General features: G+C 39.3%; 1 long non-coding RNA gene across 1 annotated transcript; it reads right to left on the minus strand.

Annotated features, from left to right (window-relative positions):
- Nucleotides 1-1,218: 1,218 nt before the first annotated feature.
- LOC138060410 (uncharacterized) lies at nucleotides 1,219-5,638 on the minus strand. Its single transcript, XR_011134344.1, has 3 exons — nucleotides 5,487-5,638; nucleotides 2,817-5,069; nucleotides 1,219-1,951 (listed from the first exon to the last, which is right to left on the minus strand). It is a non-coding gene; the product is annotated as an uncharacterized lncRNA (long non-coding RNA).
- Nucleotides 5,639-6,638: the final 1,000 nt, after the last annotated feature.

Below are 6,638 nucleotides of genomic sequence, written 5' to 3' on the forward strand. Positions count from 1 at the left end.
TCTTCTCCTTCTTTTTTTTTTACTGAGTTTCGATGATTAACTATGTAGTTGTTTTAGTTTACGTATGGCAAAAAATAAAAATAAAAAAATCAGTCGACGTGAATTGAAGAAGCTAGAAACGTGGAAAGACTGAGAAAAGTTAAGAAAGAAGCAAACGATTTATACAGAACAGCTGGGTATAGTTGTCCAGTTCTTAACTGCCCAGTGCTTCATCTGCAACCATGTAAATTCTGAAGCAACAGGCATTGCCATACCTTCATATAATCCTATGAGATGGGATACATGCAATCTATGATCTTTGTGTTCTCCGGAAAATGAGGTTGAGCTGAACACGATGACCCTGAATCAGTGAGGGAACGGATTTTTAGTTTTTCGACTGATGCGAGTGGAGTATGATTTCCCAACATCGACTGTTTCAACCATTTTCTGCATTTTTTCCGGCGTCCAAGAGCGAGTCAAATGTCTTCAGAACTGAGATGTTCTCATTTTTTCCGCAGGCAATCATTCTGTCAGTTTACTGACGACTAATTTATCCCGCATTCGTCGCTGATCTCTCTACCTTCGTTTGCAGCGCATAGATCTAAGTGGCCGTACTTTTATCATCTGTTCAGCTTTCGAGCTTTAAATTAAATTTCTCGCAGTAATTTCCACGCTTTGAAATTTCATCACACAGTCATGAGCCTTAGTTCTGGTTCTTGAAGCATGTTCAGGGTTGAACGGATGAACGGCGACGTACTTTGAAACTAAAGGAGCACGCAACCGGACTTTCAGTTTAGTTTGTTTAATTCGCCTTTGAAACTTGGCTTTCCGGTTACTGAAAACAACAGGAAAACAGTTTTGAGGCAAAACGTTGGGATGGCATGAGTTTGAATTCGCTTCAGCGCTTTCTTTCGGGGTCATAGAGTTTCAATCATGCAAACCTGAGCTGATAGGAAGTAGTGTTTTTAAAACGTGGGACAAGTTCAATCAATTGCGAGCATGAATCAGTTGATTTCCTTTTCCGGGCGGGTGTTATCTCGAAGAGCCATTTTGTGTTAGCAAGGCACCGAGAGAAGTGCATGCATGGGGAATAAGTCCAAAGAATTAAGCTAAGTCCTGAATCACGTAATTCCGTGAGTATAGGGAATTCGGCCCTGCGCTGGGGGTTAGTCACGCTACAAGGATTATACGTGCTGGTATGTAAAAGCCGGGCAACTTGATAATTATCTCGAAGTGAAACTCGATAAAAGTTGATTTAGTTTCACTGGATAAGCAGTCACTCCTCTTTTCCTTCCGACGTATTTAAATATAGCGTACATTTATGTAAATAGAAATATATAGATTTATATGTATCTATATAGCAAAGCCTTAATTAATTGGAAGTACAACAAAACAAGTTGCAATTTCTGTCTGCGTGTACAATGTCGCACAGGCAAAATTTTCAATCTTATTCGGGCAATATTCTTTAAATATTTCTTCAATAGAAATGGCTGAGCAGTCCAGTTGTGATTGATCTCCATAGGTTCTCCACCGTTCACTGTTTAAAAGAACTCTACCATATGTCACGTTAAATAAAGACAGTAAATATCCACGTCCTGTGCTCTGTTTTCTGACTTTGAAATTAAATTTTCAAAACCGGTTGTTCGTACCACCTTATCATAAGAACCAACGCCCTTCATGAACAGACATTTAACTCCACTTTAAAGACTTAAAAAGCATGTTCGTGAATTAAGAGCCCAACAATCTTTGTTGTCTCTCTTTCAAGTGTTCTAATGTTTCCAATCTTGATGTACAATTTACTGTCTTCTTGTGTTGATAGTTTTCTCTCAGGCGATGGTTATCCTTGCCACTCGAAAGTTAACTTGTTCTCTCAATACTCAGTCACTTCTCGTTTGCAGTATCTCTTGTTCGGGGACGCCGGTTTCACTGACAACTCCTCACAACATTTTCATTTCTGTGTATGCAGCTTTTCCTGATTAAGAAATGTACTCACGGGATTCAATGACCTGGCTATCTGAATTTACTTCGATAAAACGACTATCTGGTTGTTTGAATGCGACAGGGTGATTTAACAGTTGTTTGTCATCTGACAACATCAGCTAACATCACTTGGTAGAGGAAAAAGGGCTCGCACAAAAGGCGATTATTAACCTCTACAGTTTATCTTTAAACGAAAGACTGAATCGTACGAAGAAGAGAAATTATTGTTTGGCTCTCGATTGGATTTCGACGCCTTGCATCTTGAAAGTTCTTCAGTGAACAAAATCAGTTAGATTCTTTTTAACATTCCCCAAAAGCATTGTGATTGTTTGAATCTAGTATAATACAGTAAATGAAATCGGCAGTCAGATTTAGTGAGCTGAGAGAAATGATCGACTTCACTGATAGCAAGTTATACGGAAGAATTTTAAGAGCTCAAAGGGACTTGCTATTCTGAGCTAAGAGCGGCGGTTTACTACCAAGATGGTTTCATTAAAATAAGTCACGATAGCGGAGAAATCTGGCCCTGTTAATATTTCTAAAACACTGGAGCTGCGTTGTAAAGCTGCGACATCTTTACAACTGTTACAAGGCAGTTAATTAATATCACCGAGGTATTCAGTCTGTTGAGTGTGACTCTCGAGTAACCGGCTTAGTGTAAGCGCGGGCTGGTCACTGTACGCGTATGCAACTGAAAACCACGTGGAGAAATGCTCGTCGGCACTGTTTTTCTATTTAAGCACACTTGAACCTTCCAAATGGGTTCTCCAAGGGATGTAATAAAAGTCCGTTCATATTCAATCCACTAAGTTCTGATCTTGTTACTATTATCCTACAAGACAACTGTTTTCTCGTACCTTTACTTCGATGTGTCTTTACAGTACGTTCATTTGCAAATGGGTTTTCCACTGAATGCCAGAAAACCGGCTAAACGACCAACACTGAGCCTTCATGCGTCGATGCGCCAGTTTTACTCCTCTCGTAAAAATGACGCATCGCTCTCAGAGGTTCATTTGGCAAAACCATGGTAGTTTTCCGCATTTTATGTCACTTTTCTCATAACAACACATGAATTTTGCGTCGGTTCATTGGGATTGAGTCGAATTGCATTCGGTGACGTTGCGTTTGTAAACAGGAACAACATGCCTTTGATATGAACTAATGCAGTTGACAATGGTCGAGGTTCCGTCTTTGCATTACGTTAATTTTTTATCCACTCTGCCTTTGTAAGCTGGCCGTGTACAAGAGAAAAACCGAAGATAATAACTCAGCCTGATCCTTTTAAAATCAGCTCGTGGGGTGATCGGCTAACGACTATAACAAGAGAATTAACTGCCCCTTATTTTTTCATTGATCATCGGTAATACTCGACATATGGTAATAGTCAGTACACTTCTTTCACATTTCGACTGACATGTCTCGCTACAGAATTTTAAATCGCATACTATAAGATTGGTCGAGATTAACTTTCCAGTAGCATTGGTTTTAAATTAAAAAAGCAAAAATAAAAAATAAAATAATAATAATAATGACTTTAAAAATGAGTTAGCAACGGCCGCAATTCGTTCCAATCAATATTTAATCCGCTCAAATGACAGCTGATCATCGACATCGGACTAACGGATATTGTAGTGAGTTTCCGAACGGTATGAGTAGAATTTCTGCTCTGCAGGCGGTTCTTCAATGAGGGTTACCTGTTGCGTGTAAATACCTCCGTTTTCGAATAAACAGCACGCTGATAGATAACTAGAGATTAGTGACCCCAATACTTGCGCGCGTGGAGATCGAAGTGAGTCTTAAATATCTTGGTGTAAGGACGACACTGCAATGATAATAAGATAGATGAGTAGTCACGCGAGGTTTTTGTGCCACGGACGGACACCTCAGTGAACATTTTGATTGCCAGAAAAACGATCTCTCTCAGATATTTCCACTAAACGGCTTTAATAGTGAAAAGATTTGTAGCAATATAAATGTGGTAGCGTCAAGACAGGAATGGAAAACCAGGAATGGAAAACTGCTTAATTAGTTTCGGTTACCGTCCGATCCGTGGAGTTGCAGTATATGTACTTTGAAATAAATAATTACAACTAAGTGATTGGGTTCCAAAAATGGCTCTCTGGTACAAATCTGCAAACTATGTATTATATTGACTGTCTCGTTGGCACTTAGCGATAGCTAGTGCTAGTTTAGCTCCCTGATTTCAAAAATCGTTTAAAATAAAGCCATTCCACTTTTAAAGTGGCAGGGGCTTTCTTTTGCTTTGCAATCACTGGTTGAAGGTATTTTGTACGGCATCACTGACAATGGGAATCGATTGAAATTGTTAAGAAAGCTTGCCATCTTTTTCAAGGTCAAAGTGTTTTCAAAAAAATCACCTAGACCGGCTAATCCTGATAAAAATGTATTTGATGTCCTCTGGCCTGGTTAGGAATGTTGTGGGCATTACAGCTCAGCCTACTAAATTTAAAGCATAACTCACATTTGACAGAAAAAAAAAGTGAAAATTGCCTCTCAGTGGATCTCTTAATTAAACAGTCCTGCCGAATCTTTTTGAAGTATGCTAGCAAAGCGAATCACTTGGGCGTGTGCTGACCTCGGCTCAGTATTAACGCATTTCGTATTTTTTCATTTACAGGCTCATAAAAATAGTTTCGTTTCACCAGGTTACCATCTCCTATTAATTTTAAGCATAACTCGGATTTGACAGAAAAAGAAATGGAAATTGCCTCTCGAAGCAAAGCGGAATCACTTGGGCGTGTACTGACCCGGGGCTCGGCTCACTGTTATTCAACGATTAGCGCATTTGCAAGTTAAAAATAATCCACAATGTTTCACGCGAGGGTTGGACCCCTCAACCTCTTTAAACCGAGATAGAAACTGTGAAGATTAATTTAGCAACACAGATTGGCATATCAGAGCAGATTTGGTAAAGACCCCAGGTCAATCTCAGGAACACTGACCGGTAATATCAAAAAAATTATATTGTGTTCAATTATTTCCGAATCATGATATCCAGCTGGCCAGTGTATTTCCATCTTCCAGTAAGAAAACTGCACACCAGGATATGTACCAAAACCTGTTTTTTTTTCTGAGCTCTGGTTCTTCACCTGCAGGAGAATATTATTATCAGTTCTATTTATAGTTCCCGGTCATCTTGAAACAATGTCCCACGCCTGATGGGATAAAACAAACTCGGGCACGATTCGAAACTCTCGTGGAGCATTTTTCTAATTCCTTGGCAAACTGATCTAACAATCACTTAGAGAAGTTGATACGTATTTGTAGACTGAGACCATATGCTCTGCAAAATCATAGCTAGAAATTTAAAGGTGCAAGGCCGGTATTTTTATGTCTGCATTTTTTTTGCTCCCATTTTCCCCAGTTTTTTGGCCATCTTTTTTTGCTTTGAATTTCCCACCGTTCAGGTTTATCTGAGAACTCTATCTCCCGTCACTATTTTAATCGTTAATACTCTTTCAGTTTCACACGGATGATCACGAACAGGTGTAGGTATTCCTACTCACCGTATAATATTGGTTTCTTTCCCGACAGAACAACTTTTTTTTGAAGATGTAGATCGAACCTTGACCATTTTCAGAAGTGCTGTACATTTCCAGTGTGAACTTCCCATGCTGGATCAGTGATCTTGGATAGAACCGGACATCCCGTTTGCGTCATATCCGGGCTATTTACGAGAAACAGGAAATACGGAATGGTTTTCATTGTAGCGATATTATTGTAAATGTGTGACTTCAAAAGTGGTCCTTTTGTTTATATAGGAACGAAAAATTAAAATACCGGGTGTTGGCATTGGCTTAAGACTTCCGCACTCGCGTGGCCGCGTGGACGCCTCGCGCGAAAAGTTCTCTCGTGAATCACGTTAGAGAATTTATACGTTATCGCGTTGTCGGATTTTTCACAATTCTGCAAACAGCGAGGACTCTATTTTATTCTTAAAGCTAGAAGCTTTGTTTTGTTGAGTGTGAAATACGGAAGAAAAAGAGAAAACTGTTGATAATTCGATGTTTAACAGTTTATGGATAACTAACTACACTTGTCTATGCCCACACAATTTAAGTGGTTTTAACATTTGAGCAAGATTTGGAGGATTTGAGAATGCCTTTGACAAAAGAACTTAGTGCCGGAATGGAATACCCTGCAAAAAGTTTCCAATGTGTGTCTTGTCGTGGTTTTAAGATTACTTCATCTAGTTTTGCTAAACTTAGTCGTGGATTTACAGATTTATATTGCAGGGGTATTATGTTTTTCGAAATTTTCGTCATGCTTCTTTTCATTTGCAGCGAAAGTCATTCAGAACAAGAACTTTTCATTGAAACCTTCGTTCAAAACGAAATAAGAAAATAAGATAATTGGTTTGCGTGATCCAACAAGGTTTCATTGAAAGTACAAAAGAACCGCCCTCTTAGATGGTATGACAATACCTGCACCAACCGGCTGACCTCCAGTTAAATTCCTTCTTTGGCAGCCGACTTTAGCAGCTCGACTCCCCTTCTAGATGCTGTCTTTTTTTTTTTGCATTTTTTAACTGCTTAACCTTCTCACTTTGTCACGATGAATGATCACTGACAGAAATCCATTACGGATTTCAGGCAGATCGATTCTCTTTCAGTTTTGGAATAGAAAGTTGGGAACTGCTCTGAATCACGCAAGACTCG

Source organism: Montipora capricornis, chromosome 8 (assembly GCF_036669925.1).
Source record: "Montipora capricornis isolate CH-2021 chromosome 8, ASM3666992v2, whole genome shotgun sequence".
Lineage (NCBI taxonomy): Eukaryota > Metazoa > Cnidaria > Anthozoa > Scleractinia > Acroporidae > Montipora > Montipora capricornis.